The sequence below is a fragment of the Equus quagga genome, chromosome 3, assembly GCF_021613505.1.
Source record: "Equus quagga isolate Etosha38 chromosome 3, UCLA_HA_Equagga_1.0, whole genome shotgun sequence".
NCBI classification, from domain to species: domain Eukaryota; kingdom Metazoa; phylum Chordata; class Mammalia; order Perissodactyla; family Equidae; genus Equus; species Equus quagga.
The window spans coordinates 88,038,540-88,059,408 of NC_060269.1; the positions used below are offsets into that span (position 1 = coordinate 88,038,540).

Sequence of the window (20,869 nt, forward strand, 5' to 3'; positions counted from 1 at the left end):
GAACTCTGTCCTGTCTTGCTGATGCTTCTCTAAATTGCTATTTTGTTAGCTGTTTATTGTCAATTACCTCTCCAGGAGACCACAAGCTTCATGAGGTCAAGGACATGCTTTTCCTCACCACAGTATACCTGGTGCCCTTACAAGTGCTTACTAGATGTTGAGTAAACATTTGCTGAATCAATGAATGAAGCTAGGTAACAACCAAAATAGAACTCCCACAAAGAATATTTTGGAGAGATTTTAAATTGCATTTAATGCCTTAAAGAAGATAGTAGACCTTAAGAATTTAACTTTTTTCCTTTGACATAGGAGATTTCAATTAGCATGAAAATTTTCTTAAACACGTCAAAATCATCAAACTTAAATGAACCTGAAACTGCCCTGTATGAAGAAATATAACATTCAAAACTTACACTTTTTAGCCATGACAGGAAATACATGCAATCAATTGTGGTTTAGTATGAAGAAAAATACAGTTAACTCAGATTCTCAAAGAATGGCTTAATCTCCACTGGGAAAGTATTTTCACTATGGTCAGGCCGTGGTAGCTGGGTGATACACAAGGTTACAAAATAGAACTATCAACATAAGCTTTTAGCAAATCAACATGACAATAATATAAATAAATGGCCACTCTAAACTAAAACAAAAATAGAATTGAGAAGGTAACTTGCATCTTCATATCAATCTTAAGAAAATTCTTAATGATGAGTACTGTACCATGCGAGGTTTAAAAAGTTCCCATCATTTGATGGACTCCTAGCTTTGAATTATTTTCCAGGGGTGGAAACTGGTTTGTACATCTACTCATATGGTTCTTTTTTGCAAACGGGCTAGGAACATAACAAACAGTATCATATGGTACAATCAGAGATGAAATTCATGCTCCTAACAGAATTTTCCAAAATTCAAACAGCCACACACATAGGTATTTATTTTTGTGACTTTGTTCCAATGAAGAATACCTAAACATGCAGACAGATAAACAAAATGTGTATAAATAGAATGCCATATGCCATAGAGTTGCAATGTGTTTGAATTTACCTACAGGACTACACAAGTTCAGCAAACACAAGAGAAACAAAGAAGGAGGGAGCTGGGGAGAAAGAGAAGAGAAATAGAGAGAGAACAACTTCCATAGCATAAGCACTCTCACCGCAATGCCTCCATTACGGTCCATGAACTTACGCTCCCACGACGAGTGGGAGGTGTGTTCTCACAGTCAGTGTCAGTTCCCTCGGCCTCTGGGGGAGTGACTAGCTTGCTGTGCAAATGTGATATCCCAGAGTTTCAGAGTACACATGCATTCACACCACATGAGCCCTCAACACAAACAAACTACTCCAGTTGTTCAGTCAAAGAACAGTGGTCTGTTCTATTGCTAGAGAAGAAAACAAAAATAAAACTGGCAGAGTTGGTAAAATACTGCAATTTGTGAAAGATTTATGTGACTTTCAAGAGTAATTTTGTTCACATCCAATTGTCACCTTCTGTGTTGACATTAGAACCTAGCTCCTTTGTAAAATGAATGTGATTGCACTGTACACGATATATAACTACTGATAGCCAATATTTATCTGAATTCTAACCTTTCTTATTTAAAAAAAAAGAACCAAAACTTTGTTTTGCAGCTTTGCTAACATGCTGGATGGTCAGGCAGTAGTACGTTTATGGAGCTGTATGTCTAAATGCCAGCATACAGCCTTTCTCTAGGTAATGGTTCACACAACAAAAACATACACAGGGAATGAGATAGCATATGTACATGTTAGTATGCATATGTTTGTGTGTGCGTGTGCACATGTGCGTATGCATATGCGTGTGTGTGTGTGTGTATGACAGACAGGAGTATATATACATTGTGTGTGCATTCTCCCCAGAAAAGAAAATCCTTAAAGGCAAAATGTTTGTTGAGATTCTTTTCTCATTTTTTAAATACTCAGTTCCATGCCACTGGAAGACATGTAAGTATATTCCTGCAGATCTGACATTCTTCGATGAAGCAAAGAAAATAAAAACGCTTCGCCATACAATGTTCACTGAACAACTCGATCACAGTATATTACAGTCAATCTATGAAGTTATAGGTTTGTTTTTATTTCTCTTACTTGCCATAACATTTCTTCAATAACTGTAATTGTTGACCCGAGGTAGAACTGAAAACTCTTTTAATATTCTAAATATTTAAATAATTTCAGGCTCCATCTCTCTCTCTCTCTCTCTCTCCCTCCCTCCCTCTCTCTCCCCCAAGCAGGCATCAAATAAAGGCCATATGAGCACAGCAAGAAGGTGGCCATCTGCAAGGTAGGAAGAGGGCCTCAGCAGAACCCCGCCATGCTGGCACCCTCACCTCAGACTTGCAGCCTCCAGAAGTGTATCTCCAAGAAGCATCTGTTGTTTAAGCTACCCAGTCTATGGTATTTTGTCACAGTAGCCAGAGCAGAGTAAGACTATGTACATTTACAAAAAACATATAAGAGGGGCTGGCCTTGTCACACAGTGGTTAAGTTTGGTGGCCCAGGTTCCTGGGTTTGGATCCTGGGTGGGGACCTACACCACTCATCAGCCATGCTGTGGTGGCAACCCACATATACAGCAGAGGAAAATTGACACAGACGTTAGCTCATGGTTAATCTTCTTCAGCAAAAAACAACAACAACAAAACAACGCATAAGAAATTAAAGATTTAAATCTTAATACCTTGTTGTAAGGTGCTAACTAAAGAAAATGGATGGGCAAAACACAGTTCACTTTCTGTCCCTCACTTTCTAGCACACCACCTCTTCACTTGAAGAATGAATCAAACCTGGTGCCTACAAGGGAATCAGCACTTTAGATCTGATATTGCAGAGGATCTAGTGGAGATGTTTTAGCTCCAAGATAAATTCCAGGAGCCTAAATGTGTCTTCAAGAAGCAACTGACTTTCTTAAAGCACCTTGAAAGGGCTTTGGGTTTTCACATGGTTGTTCTCATTGCCTGGACTTCACGGTTAACTTCTATTCCTCCTTCAGCTCCTCCACAAAGGCTTCCCTGGTGCCACTGTCATCCCCTATCTGGACCTTCCCCATCCATGAGCTCCCATATCACTCTGGACATAAGCTTTATCACATGTGAGCCATATGCTTATAACTTTTCAGTTCTCCATACCATAACCCACCGAGGAAATGGGCTCCCTGGAACAGCCCAGACTAATTAGCATATACTGAATACTCAAAGGTTTGTTGAATAAATGTAAGTGAATGAAGGAATTAATAAACGAACAAACACATCAGTCAGCCTTTGGGGCCAACTAGAATTGACCCCATAGGCCTCATGGCTCCCCAGAGCACAGTGCAACATTCCTAAAACATTTGATGTTATTGGACACCAATGCAAGGACTTCCATCTAAATCTAACCCTCTAAGCTTTTAGTGGCTTAAAGCTAAACAGAACTTTAGAAACTACTGAGCAAAGAAAACTCCCATTTGTCTAACTGGTTGCTACTCTTAATCATAATTCAGGTTAAAAATAAAGAAACATTTTTTCTTAAAACTGAAGTGTTTAAGTGTGAAGTTAACAGGGGAATTGAATAAAGTACAACAGTCATGAATACAGTTTAAAATAGTCACCAGAAGAGCATCTCTGGGGGATCTTCAACAGCAGTAATTTTGTAAACGTGCAGTTATTTTCCTGAGGAAACACTAAATATCCTGTAGCTTGATTCATTTGAAATTAAATTGTCCAAAACATCAGAGAATAGACAATAATAGAAAATTGTGTATATGTTGGGATGGATCAAGAATGTCAATCTACATTTTATCTTTTAAGCTTCAATATTTCCATATTCATTAGGCAAAAAATTAAAATGACTTAATGGGATGAGCGACCTAAAAAAAGTATTTAAGTATTCACTTTGTTTTTGTTGCATGTTTAACACCTCACACTTTGTAGAGAGAACTGCTCCCTCCTAAGGAGGTTTTAATTCAAAAGGGAGAAAAGTATTTTAATATACACTTAGATGTGTTCCCCACCATCACATCACTATCTGAGGGACAAGTTAAAAACAAGAACCCTCAGAATTCCCAGTGATGATAACCTGAGTAGAAACAAAATCAAATCAAAACAAATACTTTACCAGCGATGGGATTAAGAGAGAAATGACAGCTACATGGTAATTGTACTACTGCTCTTCAAACTCACGGCAGACATTATTAATTAATCACAGTTCTCTATCCTGCGGAACCTAGATTCATCCCCAGATGCCTTCCCAGTACAACACTCTAGACAGTCACCATCAATCAATCACCTATGAAAAGGAGAGAGGGACTCTGTTACCTCGATTCTATAAACAAAGCAGGAACTGAAGGTATTCCTCTAACATAAAATAGAAACTCAGGTGCTCCCCAAGAGAGATGGCTATTTGAAATAGGAAGAGAAGAGAAAGTCACAATTTTTTTCCTTTTTTTTTTTTTTACTGAAGTATAATTGACACAACATTATATTAGTTTCAAGTGTACGACATAATGATTTGATATTTGCATATATTGCAAAATGATCACCACGATAAATCCGGTTAACATCTGTCACCATACCTCGGTACAAAATTTTTTTCTTGTAATGGGAACTACCAAGACCCACTGGCCTAGCTACTTTCAAACATTCAACACAGTATTATTAACTATAGTCACCATGCTGTCCATTATATACATTATGTATGAAAATATAGAATGCTTCACGAATTTGCATGTCATCCTGATGCAGGAGCCACACTAATCTTCTGTAATTTTCCAATTTTAGTACATGTGCTGCCGAACCAAGCATGAAAGTGAACTTTTCTTAATGGAAAGAACTAATAGCTTGCTGAGAGCTCTAAGACGACAACTATCATTGCATCACATGGCCACAAAGAACAAAGAAAGCAGATCTGAAGCAGGGAAAAGGATACAGGAGTTGGATGTCCCTTACTTTATATTAATTAATCCAATCTATGATGAGACCCTGAAAAATAGGATCAGAAAGCTGATTTTATAAACACCTCAATGTTTAAGCTTTTGTGTGTCTCTCTCTTCCTTCACTCATAGCATTAGTAAAACACAGTTTTGAAAAGCTGTTTCAAGGAACAAAGAAAAGAGGTTTGCCACACTTAAACCTGAAAAGTAAGGGGATTATAATATCCGAAGGATGGGGGAACAATGGCAGCAATGAAGAAGACCTTTTGTACACAATGGGAAGAGTGGGCAGAGTGAGGCTGAAGTAAGTAGAAAGGTGAGAAAAACAGTCAGGCTTAGGTGGGGAGAGTGTTCCCAGCTGAGTCCTCCTCTCACAATAGGGAAATAACCCCTGGACCTACCATTTATAGAGTTCCTCCATCTCTGTCCACTGATGGTCATATTTTTAAGCTTAGATAAAAGCTTGTCTGAAAGAATACTTTTAATGTCAGATTCCTTCAGTGAGTCCAACCCAGGAAAATCAGACATTTTGTCAATTACATTATCATTTCAAGGCTTTCTGTGGGGCCAGCTTTTAATTCAACCACACTTCAAAGAAAATACTTTACAAGTAGGTAACTTTGGCTGAGACAGTCATTTGTCTACAATGAACTCTCAGGGTTTCTCCTTCAAATGCAAGCCTTAAGGTACTTAATGATTTCCAACAAGGACTGCTTCTTCGTCAGTTAATCCTGTGGGTTGAAGATCATCAGCCTTTCTTTATAAGCTCTGGAAAATTACTAGGCACTCTAAGTATGTAAATCTCGTCTTAATCGCTGAACCACAATTGGTCTCCCAATGGTTTATTGTATTAAGGTACTGACAACACAATTTTTAAATTAGAATTATAGGAAAAGTGGGAGATGTCAAAGCGAAAAAAAATCTGAGTGCTATTCCACTTTACTCAGCATCATTCACGTTATGAAGGGCTTTGATGTGTTAAACTTTGATCTTTGATGAGGTGTCATTATTCTCATATAATTTGAACACATTTTAGTTCTCCAAAATATCTAATTTTAAATTCACACTTTAGTTTTAGATAAGCTGAAGAGAAACCTAGCTTTACTATACCTGAATATATTTAATTAGCAGTTCAGTGAAAGATAAATAAATTCTATACATAAAAAGCCACTTTAAGAAAATAGCAAGTTTGGTGGGACCTATGTTATGTGGACTGTCCAGAAACCTCTATCTTTGGGGAGCCCTCTCTTCCTCACGCCATAGTGTTTCAGTTGGTAGCACCGTCCCACTGCCACAGGGTGGGCCTGGACTTGATTGACACATGTCCTGAGCTCCCTAGCAACAGGACGGGCCCAGGGAGTGGGCACTTGACTGAAGCAGTACCAAATGGAGTCCTTCCTTAGGACAGCTATCGAGACACTAGAAAGACAGGCATCTGTGGCTGACAGCTTTCACCTCCCCTGCCCCAGAGAAGACAGCTGTCTGCAAAATGAAGCTACGCAGAGGCAAGCAGATGTGAGAGAAGAATGGATAGAGACCTGGAATATCCAGCCTAGTGAAAGCTCCTGAAGTCCTGGCCTTCGCGTATCTTCCTTTGATCCTGCAAGATATGTATTATCCTTCCAGCAAATAAATTCCAATTTACTTAATTTAGTTGGAGTTGGTTTTAATCACTTGCTACTCAAAAGAGTCTTTATTAATACAATGGAACGATATTTAATGAAAATATTTCTGGGAAAATTTTCTTTAAAATAATAAAAATCTAGGTTTATAATGCATAGAGTTCCCCCTATCTTACATCAGACACAAAAATAAATCCAAGATGGGTATTAGACCTAAATGTAAAAGCTAAAACTTCTAGAAGAAAACAGAGGAGAATAAATCACAACCTGGGGGAAGAAAGTGATTTTTTAAAAGAGATAAAGTAATAACCATAAAAATTAATAATTTAGACTTTATAAAAAGTAAAAACTTCTGCTCATCCAAAGATATCATTAAGGAAAAGCCACAGGCTATCAGAAAGTATTTGCAAAACATATATCTGCCAAAAGACCTGCATCCACAATATACAAAGGATTCCTACGACTCAATAACAAAAAGACAAAAAAACACAAAAACTAACTTAGAAAATGGGAAAAAAAAATTGGATGCTTCACGAAAGAAGATATACAAATATCCAATAATCTCATGAAGAAGTCCCAGCATCATTAGATGTCAGAGAAATGTATATCAGTCACAATGAGACCCCATTACACAAACGTTTGAATGCTAAAATTTAAAAACAGACTGACAACACCAAACGTTGACGAGGATATGGAGCAACCAGAATTTTCATACATTGTTGGTGAAAGCATAAATGGTATAACCACTTTGATAAAAGATTTGGCAATTTATGGGGCTGGCCCAGTGGCATAGTGGTTAAGTTCACGCACTCCTCTTCGGCAGCCCAGGGTTTCTGGGCTCGGATCCCTGGCATGAACCTAGCACTGCTCGTCAGGCCATGCCGTAGTGGCGTCCCATTTACAAAATAGAGGAAGATTAGCACAGACGTTAGCTCAGCAACAATCTTCCTCAGGCAGAAAGAGGAAGATCGGTAACAGATGTTAGACGAGGGCTAATCTTCCTCACCAAAAAAAAAAAGGGTTTGGCAATTTCTTATAAAATTAAGCATACCCCTACCTATGACTTAGCAGTCTCAATTGTACATGTTTAACCAAGAGAAATGTAATCCATATGTTCACAAAATTAATTGTACAGAAATGTTCATAGTCGTTTTATCTATATTAGCCCCAAGTGGAAATAACTCAAATGATGCCCATCAACAAGTGAACAGGTAAACAAGTTGTGGCATAACCTACAGTGAAATACTCCTCAGCAATAACAAGAAATAAACTATACATATACATAACAACACAGATGAATTCCACAGTCATTATAATGAGTAAAAGAAGCCAGATGCAAGATTATACACTCCAGGATTCCATTCATATGAAGTTCTAGAATAGGCCAAACCAATCTTTGGGGATAGAAATCAGAAAAATGGCCACTCTTGCGGGGGTGGATATTGACTGGCAAAGGGCACAGGGGACTTTCCAAGGTGATGGAAATGCCTTGAGTTACATGGGCATAGACATGTGTCCAAACTCATGAACTGTACCCTTCAGATTTGTGCACAAATTATGTTGTTCTAATAAATTTCACTCCAAAAGATTGTGAAAAATATTGAATTCTAGTTAGTAAGCTTGCTTTTTTGCAGTGGTATGAGTTAGCAATTCTGAAATTACCTTCAGTGTGTTCCCAGGTGAGCAAATTAATATATATGTTGAACACAATGGGAAGCTAGGTTTCTCACTGTTGAAAAAGAAAGTTAAAAAATATGGAAATGGAAAGACAAGAATGTATCCAGTGGTTTGAGACTAGCAGTAGAGATGTCAGAGACTGTGTTCTTAATCACTTCTCTACGTTGCCTCTCGACTATTACCTAAAAATAAACCCTAGCATAGAATAGCCCATGACTTCAAATATTCCACGAGAAAAAGTCATGTGAGTCATAAAACTATTTATTCTTTACACCAAATTCTAATACCTGGAGAGATGTCTGTGTGTGTGTATACATATACACATATATAAGTCGTGCCTCATTTTTCCAGATCTATCACTAATATAATCTCGATATTGATATTTATACACATATATTTAGTTTTGAGTTTTACTTTTAAAATACTAAGACTTGGCAGACCGTTCCATTGAACCTTTTGCCACATGGACTTGCAGCTCTTTCCCCTTCAGCAGCTTGAAAGCTGCCAGGTGAAAAAGCTCAGAAGCTGCCGCTAGTTCACCCTTCACAGAGGCCAGCAAATAAAAGCCGGCCATGCTGCGGCACATTTGGTATTTGGAACCCAGAGGGAAAAAATAAGGCTCACGAGCTTGGTCCTTCATGAAGAAAAAATTAGCAGTGAAAGTGACAAATTCCCTTTTGCCTTTAACAAAAAGAAATTATAGAGCACTGTGTCGTTTTAGTTGGAAAAGTACAAAATTATAAGTCCTAAAAATTTCATTACAGCATGACTAACACGTGTTTCCTCAGTCCAGGTGCCAATGTCTGTAGTCACCTGTTTAGCTCAGTTAGGCCTCCCTAGATGCTGGAAAATTACTTACGCAAATCTCAAGCTCACCTTTCATAAGATCTGGATTGAGGGAAAAATAAAGTTGAACAACTGTTAAGCAAGGGTACTTTTAAATGGCAATGGAATTATCTGAGAGAGCAGAAGACAGGGAGTTATGGCAACAGTTAAGATTTGGAATCCATCGTATTTTAACATGTCTGACACATTATCTTGCAAAAAATAATAATCACCAATATTTATATGTAGGACTTCTCATAAATTCCATATAATCTGAATTCCATATAATTCCATATAATCCTGACAAAATCCTTAAAAAGTAGAGCTGATGTCCCTGCTGTATATACCATCCAAGAGGCTAAAGCGATTTGCTCAAACCATAAACGCAGCAAGGATCTGAGCACATATTTTTTCACTCTGGATCTTGAAGGGTTTTTTTCCCACTGAGTTACATTGCTTCATACTTACATCATCATCTTATACTTACTAGTATCCCCCCCAAACGGAGGAATGAATCAAGTAATAATAGAACAAAGAGTAGGCGCTTAAATACTTATTACATTGTAGCTTAACATTCTGATAAAAATGTATAAAACAAAATTAACAGGCCATTGGGGAAATATTCTAACATGTATTTACTTTTCATAGAGCTACATTAGGATTTCGAGACGTTACATGAAGGGTCACTTATAAAAGTCCAAGTATTCACACAGCTTAAATTAAAGTATTAGAGTGAAAAGAAAAATAAAGTGTAAAGATCGTAGAAAAATTCTGCTTTCCAACATGGGTATGAAAAGGAACACTCAGGTTAATCAAATATGAAGTCTCGTATTATTGTCTCTTATACAATGAACAGATGGCCAATTTCCAATTAATTAGAAAAAATAATCATACTCATCATCAAAACTATAATAAACACAATTCTGGCTTGCTTTGAGATCCAGAAGCCATTCAGAAACTTGTAATTTTATAAGGTCAGTTAGTATTTTTATCATTAACGGAATGGTAAATAATCATCATTTGATTGATCAACTCAATCACCATTTTCTCTTTCCCAGCTATACTAACAGTTGATCATAACATTCTTCCTGCTCCCACAACTAGGATATTCTTTTTTCTGTTCTCTCCATTCCCTCTATCCTGACCAGCTTTGTTCCACTCTCACCCTCACCCCTTTGCCTCACATCTGGATGATGATTTCATTCTCATCCCCAGTTTCATGCTTCTGAGGGCCCCTCTCTCTGTGCGACTGCCAGATGGATAATTCTCAAACATGTATTTTATATAGTCCAGAACCTTCAACAGCTGCTGACTGCATAGCACATCATGTTTAAAGTTAGCCTCATTTTCAAGGTGTCATAATCTAACCCAGTTTACCTTTCAATTTATTGTTCATTACTCCCCAACAAGCATCCTAGGAAGCAGTTGGGCATCCAAACCTGTGTAATCAATTTAACGCAAACACACGGAACTTAGTCTTGCCTCTTCGTTCTTGAAACTTACCTCAACTAAAATAATCATTAGCATTAGCAGCAGCAGCAGCAGCAGCAAAGACATATATTACTTACTATGCACCAGGCAATGTCATAAGTATTTTATAAATTTTAACTCACATAAGCCTCATAATAACCTTGTGAAATAGATACTATTATTATCATCCTCATTTTACAGAAGGTCCAAAGCAGTCAAGTAACTCATGCAAGGTCACACAGCTGGTAAAGAAAAGAGCCAGAAGTCAAATCAAGCAGATTGGTTCTACACTCAATCACTATCTATATGCCTCTCAATGACCAATTAATACAACGTACTTACTGTCAGTAACATAATTAGCTATTAATTATTTCACATATGCTACTTTTATCTCTTTAATAAATTATAAAATTATACCAAGTATTTTATGTCTTTGAGGGGCCCCTTAACATTAGATATATAGTTAGACCCAAAGAAATGTCTCTTAAGGGAACCATTTTATTCAAAGCACAAATATTACAAAAGGCAAAGATTCAAGGATTATGATTAGTCAAAATGTAAGGAACTATCTCTTGTCAACAACAAACCCTTCTGAACCAGGACTTGCCTCCTGCAAGAGTACTGAGAGGATGAAGGCTGGATCACAGGCCAGGCAGCAGCTGCTTCAAGATTTTTACATCAGAAAAGGACAAAGTAGGGCAGCTTTCTGCTTAGGGGGAAGACCAGAGATTCAGAAAACTGGCTTTGAAGCTGTAGATGCCAAACAACTCTGCAGACTGTAGGTTGCAAAGGAATAAAAATAGCAACAATTCCTAAAGATGCTCTTACTTATCCTCTACATAAGACTGGGAAAACACAAATAAGCCATCTTAACTATCATTCATTTATTAAGTATGGGGCAGGGTGGGCCACACCTCACTAATCCCTCAAAACTTAACAGTGCCACTAGTGACTGATGATGCTGATGACGTGAAGGAAGAGTTAAATAGAAGTTTGAGGATGCTTAGAAATAGAAGAGTCACCTCTCTCACTTTCAAATGAAGCATACAACTTTTTGAAAGAAAAGAGAAAATTCTTACACATAGAAGTAGATATATAAAATTCCAAGACTAGAAATTTGAATAGAACTCTGGTTTATTTCTAATAGGGTACTAGATCAGGCATTCTATACTCTCAAGAAGAGTAGAGACTCATTCTTCAAGGTCCAGCTCAAATGTCAACTCATCTGTGAAGTTTTCTTTTGCATAATTAATTATCCCTTCTTCTGCACTGCAATAGCATTTTATAAATATCTCTATTGGATTACATGGTATAATAACTACTACTTAGAAAATGTGCTGATCATAACTTCTAGACTGCTATCAACACAAATGTGCATCAACAAGTAAACAAATAAACCAACTGTGATATAATTGTGCAATTAGTACAACTCAGCAATAAAAAGGAACTAATTATTAATGGGTAATTCTCAAAAGTGTTATGCTAAGCTAAAAGAACCAGACACAAAAGAACACATACTGTTGTCAAGAACTGTAAAGGATCTGAGATTTTACTCAATATGCAAGCTTTTAAGTCTCATGGATGCTGGCAGAAGACATGAGACTCCTCGGTCACAGACAAAGGACTTTATTACACACAGCAATAGGATTAGCCAGAGTATCACACCTGCACAAACAGGGGGTTGTGTTCAGGAGAGGAACCTGGAAGCTTCATAAACCTGAATCTATTATAATAGGCAGTAAGCCTACCTGAGCTTTGCCCAGAGGGACACGTTATCTTTAGTACACTGCACAATAACAAATCTGCCCTTTTCTCGGGAGGAAGACATTATCTCTAGTTTCCAAGGTTGTTCACTATACAAACACCTTTGGAAAAATAGTCCTGAACAAAAGTAGTCAGTACCTCAGCTCATAGGACACACAGAATCATGAAAGACTCATGGAAAACTGTCTCCTAATAACTATATGTTTTCATTCATATAACATTTCCGGAATAGGCAAAACTAGTCTATGGTGGGGAAAAAAAATCAGAACAGTCATTGTCTGAAGCCAGAGGTGACTATAAAGGATCACAAGTGGCATTTCCAGAGTGAAGGGAATATTATATATTTTACATAGGGTGATGGTTATAAGGGTATATGTATATATTTGTCAAACTCTTCAAAATGTACACATAAAAGTGTATATAAGTTGCATGTAAATTATGTATGTACATATTGGGTATGTAAATTATGCCCAAATAAAGTTGATATAAAAATAAAAACATGCTGATCATAACTTCTAGATCTTTATCATCTCAAGGGCAAGGATTATGTCTTATTCATCTATCTTGCTGACTACTGAGAAGAAATTAGCCAACTGCATATTCTTAGTAGGTACTCAGAAAGGTTGGTTGCATTGAATTATTAATAATGTTTAAAATGTACCTCTAAATATTCTTGTTTGTCCTATGTTGATTTGAAATGCCATTATATTAGATTTTCTAAAAATTTTATGATTGTGTTTGTTTATAAATATCAATACATGTGAATATCAAGGAGCAATTACAAATCTGTATTTAAGAAAATAAATTCTCTAGATACTAAATTATTTTGATGCAGACTAGTTTTAATAACATGATGAGTTGTTAAAAAGATGAATATTTTTGCCAATCATAATAAGATTATTTGAAAAGACATTCTTTTCCATATCATAAACCTAGTTAACTACTTTAGAAACAGTATTTTTCAAGTAAATCTTCAGAATGAAGACAGTAGAAAAATATTTCAAATTTGAAAGTTGCAAGGACTTTTTCTGATTTTCCTTTCACTTAACCAATTTAAGTTTAATGAAAACATCTGGGCTGTATTAGGTAGTAATTTAGGCTAGCAAAACCTAAAAGAGCAAAAGTTACAGGTTTAGTTTCCATTTATAAGAGAATTTTCAAACCCTTTCTTCTTAATATATACTTTGGTGTGATTTTTCTAATTTATTTTATAGATGATGGCCATTTTTTTCAATTACTTAACTCACATTAAAATATTCTTTGAAAAAGACAGTAGATCTAAATAAAGCTATAAATGGTTTGTCATCTTAGTATATATTAAATTGTAAGAAAAAATTTGTCTCATTCTTACATATTATCATGTTATCCTTCATTTTTTCTAACTAAAACTTGGAAATAAGGAAAATAATTCCCACATCTGCTCAATGGAACATACAGGAAAAGATTTTATCTTCATTCTTAACAAAAAAATTGTCTTATACTTATAGCTTTGCTATATAGATAAGCCAAATATTTTCGGTTCAGATATTAAGAGACTGTGCCAGGATTTATATTCAGGGGTAGATATCTTCTTATTTTGTAAGTAAACTTTCATATTCTGTGATATGTTTACCATTTACACATCCTCTAATTATCTACAAATTCAATGACTGTATGGGTTAAATATTCATTAGCAATAATTTGGGGAAAGCGGAAGCAAAACTCTTTGCAAAAGCCATCAAGACCCAAAAGTCATTAATAACGCAAATTAAATTGAGATGCCAATATTTACAATATTTGTCCTTCATCATGTTTAATAAAATCAACTTTCCATTATAAGCTCAGAAGCTATTGGATGCCTGGTATAAAACATTATTGAATTTGAATATTTCCCATAACTAAATTGGTCCACACATTTCTGTACTTATACCATGCTCTCGAAAGAGTTTGTTAAGTCATCGTGGCTATATGACCTCAAACATTAAATCATAGAACTGACATCACACACCATACATACAATCACCTGTCCCTCATTTTCCTGATTAGGTTGACCCACACCAAATTGCTGACATTTGATAGATTTTGACCTGGAAGAATGGCAATTTCATCTGATTCAACATAATATAGAGTCAAAAATACTAAAATGGAAATAATCAACATCGAACACAGAGTACTCAAAATACATTGTTCCTTTAATAGTATTTTATAGACAAGTTTATTTGCACAAAAGAGAGACCAATTTTCTGCTTTCTTTCTTGAGCCGTGATAATAAAACAGTTGAGTAAACATTTCAGATCTTAGTGTCTAGAGTACCTCTGTTTCCTAGCACACATTATACCTCGAATTCTTAGAAAGGACAAACCTGCCAGAATGTTATTGGGCTTTTTCCCCCTCAATTTTTAACGGTCACCAGGACAAAACATAAATTGCTTTTCCCATTGCAGCATGAATTATTGTTTTGGGGTTTTTTTTTTTGTTTTTAGTTTTTGCTTAGATGGCTAAATTTATTCCCCAAGTGTGTATCTTCCCTAAATTATCAAGTCACCTTTCAGATCTGTACACATATCTGTACCTTTAAAGAAGTACCTATCCATCAAAACTCAGTGGGGACAACAGTGACACCAAAATACAAATGTACACATCGCAAGCTATGCTTTCTTTGATTACATTTGAATGACTATTTTTAAGCTTCTCAATTCCCAAAATGTAAATCAATCTCTAGGGGTACAAGTTCAACAATTAAAATATTTTCCTTCAGTAATATGCTGGCTCCTAATGACCAGACAGCATCGCAGTTTGCAGCAAAACATACTTAGTGACTCCGAGGGTTAGTGATAATCCTGAAGAAAGTGTTCTGCAATTGTAGATGCCACAGGTAAACATGGGCAAAAGAAGTATTTAAAAACGCAAATAAGCAATACTTTTTCTAGCTGTTAGAACCCAGCCAACCCTAGAATACTGTCAACATTTAGAAATGTATTTTTCCCTAGAGGAATCTCTCAGATCTATATGGATTTTTACAGTTAAATTGTTTTTTGCTCACGTTCTTTCACAGAGAAGTCCTATATTTCCATTGCTCAAAATAGATACCTTCTGCCCTGGACTAGAGTCAATAATGAAAAGAGGAAAAAAAATGTTGGAGTACGAATGGCTGGGCCCAAGAGGAGAGATCCTGCATCAATAGTCAATGTGCTTTTCTCTAATTGTGTCTTAGGCTTGATCCTTATCTTACCAACCAGATGGAAAACTTCTCAAGGTCAAGGATTGTGTCTTATAAGCCCGTCAGGCATAGCCCAGAATTGAACAGGAAGTGGGTACTCAACATGTGCTTGTCCAATGATTGAAATGTAAATGATAAAGAAACTGAAAAAAAAGAACAGCAGAATATAGAGTATCCAACATAGCATATACTTCAGTAAAGATGACTTTCCTTCTCTGGATTAATTTTTCTTTGAGTAAATTGGAAAAAGTAATGAGGCTCTATCTCACAAAATGTGCTTGGAATACCACGGCCCTCAACTCATATTGTCCATAATAGGAATAGAGTAAATTCTTGTGGCTTTAAATATTGATTTTTGATAATATTGATATTTGATTTTTGGTTGTATAAAATTACCTATGATCTGAAATGTTCATGAGCTATGCTCTTCTTATTACAAACTTATAGATATTCACAAACACACACCTCACTGTGTATGTGTTTTAAGTTACAAAAAGGCACTATCCTTCAAATCACATCAGCCAAGTTAACACATTAATGGTAATTTATCATTGATAGTTTTATCAAAAGGCACTTCTTCCTCACTCTTCCTCATCTTTCTTCAAGATCAGTAGTTAATTTAAATTCACAAAATTTATCTATCTATTGTCATAGTTACTATTACTTATTTAGCAAAATAGCTATAATTTTTGGCATCTGAACACTAAATTTCCTTTTTGATCAAAAGCCTCCACACCTTTTGTTTACAAGTGAAATCACTAAAACAGTAATCTATTATTATTATTAGGTAGACCTGCTGATCAGAATTTGAATACGTAATACAAAGGTATTTGGAACAGACTTGAAAACAAAATATGAGGGACTATTCAAGATAATCACTATACCAGTATATTTTCAATGATGTTAAATTATATCTAATCTAGAGAAAAAGTGTCCATCATTAACACATATGCCATCTGTACTTGGTATGTATGTATGGCCTATACGGTATGCGTGTTGAAGGTGCAGAGCAAAAATAAAACGTAGCGTATTATCTGATGTATCTTCATACCCTATGCTAGAGACATAGTATAGGGTTCCTGTACTAGGGATGGAAATATTGAAAACCCACCCATCTAGAGATTGGACTCCTGGGCACCTCAGCCATCAGGATATGGCAACTACACTCCCGAACAAGGCCCGGGTCATCTGGAAACAATTTATAGATGATGCAGTGATCCTCAAGTATTTATCCAAATAACTGAAGACTGAACATGAACTTCCTTAGGGAAGCATTTGCCAATCTCCCTAATAAGAAAGTTTTAAGTGTTTATAGCACCATCTCTCTCTCCTATGTGGCACTTGCCACAAATATGATTTTATATTTATTTGTGCGGTTCTTTACATCTAGTCACCTGAGTAGACTTTAAGCTCTCTGGGAGTAATCACCGTGTCTTTCTTTGTGTGGGAGGAAGGTTCATGATTGTATCGCTTCAATGGAAATAGTGCCTGGCATATAAGAGGTAGTCAATAAATACTGTTGTCAAATTTGTTGAATGAATGGAACACAGGCAAACAGTGAACACTAGAAATGTCAACTAAGTCATGGCAAACATGTTACGATTAACACCATGAGACACCAGCGATCACCAACTGGGAAGGCTGAAAAGACAGCCCTTCATTGTTTTCAACATTCCAGAGGTGAGAGATGGGAGAAGGCAGGGAAGAGACAGCTAAGGAACAGTCAGTATTTAGGGCAAAAGTATGAAGGAAGTCAAAGAGAAAATCACTACAAGAGTGAGTGATGTACAGAGAGAAGCACCAAGGCTACGTAGGTGAGAAACTGAAGAGGGGCCCCCAAGTTTGGAGATTGGAGGTGACTAGAGGATTTAAACAAAGTTTCAGAGAGACAGAAACAGACTGAAAGGGAAATGGAAAAAATGGGGACAGTGAGTATGGACTATCAAGTTTACTCTTCCAAGAAAATCAGCTGTAAAGAAAATAGAGAAATAAAGCCATAATTGAGGGATACAGGTTTTTTTTAAACTGCATGAGGGACTAGGAGACATATGCATAGACAGACAGTCAATAAACCAGGTCATAGAAGCTTTTGTAAACTCTGTCTTAGTCTCTTCTTGGAGGGAGGCGGGCAGAGAAAGGAGGTTATAAAGAATTTGATGGACAATAAGAAGAGCTCTGTGATTCAGATGTGACAACATTTTGCTTTGGAACTGACTACTCACTATAACGAAATCACATCCCTTTTCCGAGCTTTTATGGGTTCCTTTGTTTTAATCATCACTAGGATTGTCAAATGAGGTAATCAGGGACTCATCTCTGTCTCCAAATCTCCTCTGAGCCCTTCCTAACTTTCATTCATTTGTGTGCTACCAATAACATGGTAATTGCCAACTTCTACATTCTTAAGTATTTACCATATATTAGATTCTCACATTTCAACTAGTGGTATTATATTTATAGAGTTGAATATGTGTTCTTCACAATAAGCAGAATACTTCGTGTCTAACTTGCAATAGTGAGGAATCATTTTGAATTCAATGATTTTCTTTTACTGCAGCCTTTTTTTTCACTTCCTTCTCTTTAACAAAAAAGGTGTTACCATCTATTAAGTCATAATGAGGGGCCAGCCCAGTGGCATAGTGGTTAAGCTCAAGTGCTCTGCTTTGGCAGCCTGGGGTTCGCAGGTTCGGATCCTGGGCGCAGACCTAGAACCACTCATCAGGCCACACTGTGGCAGCATCCCACATAAAACAGAGGAAGGTTGGCACAGATGTTAGCTCAGCAACAATCTTCCTCAAGCAAAAGGAGGAGGATTGGCAACAGATATTAGCTCAGGGCCAATCTTACATACACACACGCGCACACACACACACACAAGCTATAAGGAAATAAATGGAGCTCCACAAATAACGGCATATTTGCGCCTCTAAAGATTATATGGAAAATCTATCAATGTCTAACTTTGAGGCATTTTACAACCATATTTTGCAATTGAGCTCAAGGAAATAACATACTTGGAGTCTGAGTTAGACTGTGTGTGTCCCCCACACACTTCAACTCCTTGTCTTGGGAGACATTCAGATCCACTTAATTAAATACACAGCTTTAGGGAGGTTATTGTCTTTGACTTGTAAACATGGCCAACGGAAGCCCAGCTGATCTTAGTTAGATATGTTTTGAACTGAAGGGAGAAGAATCAGGGTCCCCTTATTCAGTTACTTTCACCTACTATGCTGAGGCTACCACTAGTGATTTCGTGATCAAAAGGAATGATCCCACTCATGTCACGTGTCTGAAATTGGCAACCCGAGGCTTTGTGCAAATAATCTTACGCATAGCTGAGTACTAGGACAATGTGAGGACTAGCTACCACACTTTCTATTTCACTCAGCTGATCCTGGGTTCTAGGACTCTTCACTAATTTTACCTACCACCCTCCTTCTAACCCTCACATATTTCCATCCCTCTTAGTTTTCTCCAACTTCCTTCTCTCCCAGCCAATAGGCCAACACCCTCTAGCTATAACCAGGCAGATCTGTCACCACACAGGCTCCTTTTGTCGTCCCCAATCACATCCTTCTGCTAGAGGAGGTGGCAGGAGGGTGGACTTTAGCCATCCAACAGACAGCTCATGCAGCCATTCATCTGCGTGAGAATACCAGGCCAGCCACTTTCCAGCCCTGTGAACTTATTTATAATTACAAATTATTCGTAACATTAAGCTATTAATTATTCATAACTTAAGGAAGTTATTTACAAAAGCCAAACTTGCTGATTATTTTGTGATTTGTATAAAACAGGGCATATCGAGAGCCAAATGAATAGAAGACACAATTCCTGACTTTTCTTCTTTTCCATGGTGTGTTTTTCAACTCCCACCAAATTTGTCTTTCCTTACTGGTAATGCTTTCTATTTCTATTTCTATACCTAATCTATGTCTATATCAATACCCATACCTATACTTATACCCATACCTGTATCTATATCCATATCTATATATCTATATCTCCTCTGCGATAGCATCCATTCTAGTTTTGGCTGCTTGACATACTTCCCCAAGTGAAGCAGCCGAAACTGCTTCATTCCACTCACTTATTCCCTTGTCCAAGACTTGCAGATTTCTCATTCCCTAAGGACTAAGCTCTCGTGTACACGTTCAGCCAAGCTCAGTGTTGTATTGAGAAAAAGAGTCTTAACAAAAATTATAAAGTTCCTATACACTCTCTGTCTCCTTGGAAGAGAACAACTTAACATAGGCTAGTTACTTAGTTTAAATCTTTCTAAGATTTTAAATTAGAGATTACCACCATGCTTCTAGTATATTTAATGGAGTTTTATTCCAGTTGAATGTACACTGATTTGATATTTACAATAATGTTTACAATCATATAATAATCATATTCACAATAACACAAAATTTGCTAATGACATCATCTTTATTTTTTTGTATGTGACAATTGAGACAGAGGCTGAGAGATGTCTTTCAGATTATATAAGCAGCACCCTAGAATCCAACAGCACATTCTACCCCAGTCATGAAGGTGGCTACCCCTTCCCCTATGCGGTAAATGATGTAGAATGCTTTACCCTATGAAGCTTAGTAAGTACTGCAAACTACATGCCCAAAGGTGAGGAACAGGAAAGAGTTCATTTTAGAGAATATTCTCATTCATACTTTGATTCCTGAATGCATATAAAATAAAACAGTCTCTGAATACAACGCAACTTGATTGTCCAAATAAAATTAATTTAAGGCCAAAAGTAAAAATAATTAAAAGGAAAATGTAGGAAAAATATCAAATGTATTTCACTAAAATATACTTACTTATCTTAGAAACTAGGAAATTTCTTTATGGACAAAATTAACAACAAGAAAAGGATAAAAATGTCCCCTCCCTCAAGATGGCGCCCCAAAGTTTATACGGAGGTTTTTTGATTAAGAGGAAACACTTCACTTGAGAATTAATACTATAAACCCACATACAAATCTAACTAGCAGCTACTTTTTAAACTCTCCACTAAACACTATACATTTTATCTCAGACTGTCGTAGAACATTTTGTTTAGGCTTTTAGAACCTCTCACATATAGAAAGCAAAACACACAGCCATGTCCTTGAAAGTGACTTTGTTGCAGGCGTCACCCCCATGGTCCTAACAGAGAGGTTTCCTCTTCCAAGTCAGTGCCTTTTGTTGACAGAATTGGCTTTTGCCTATTGAGAGCTGCCACTGATCAGTGACTAGAACGAACTCAAGAACTCAGAAGCTTTCCATCACTGACAGAAAGCAGTGGACAATATAAAAATAGCATTATACACTAAGGATTTGTTGAGGCTTCCCAGCAGTGACAAGATTAGAGTGGTCATAGCACAAAGTTTGTTCT

The 20,869-nt window shown here is 36.7% G+C and overlaps 1 protein-coding gene and 1 non-coding gene across 2 annotated transcripts in view; both read right to left on the reverse strand.

Moving 5' to 3' along the window:
- The window catches only part of ARHGAP24 (Rho GTPase activating protein 24), a 463,746-nt gene that overhangs the window by 392,919 nt on the left and 49,958 nt on the right, over nucleotides 1-20,869 (reverse strand). The window lies entirely within an intron of this gene.
- LOC124237697 (U6 spliceosomal RNA) lies at nucleotides 4,697-4,801 on the reverse strand. Its single transcript, XR_006888084.1, has one exon. It is a non-coding gene; the product is annotated as a U6 spliceosomal RNA (small nuclear RNA).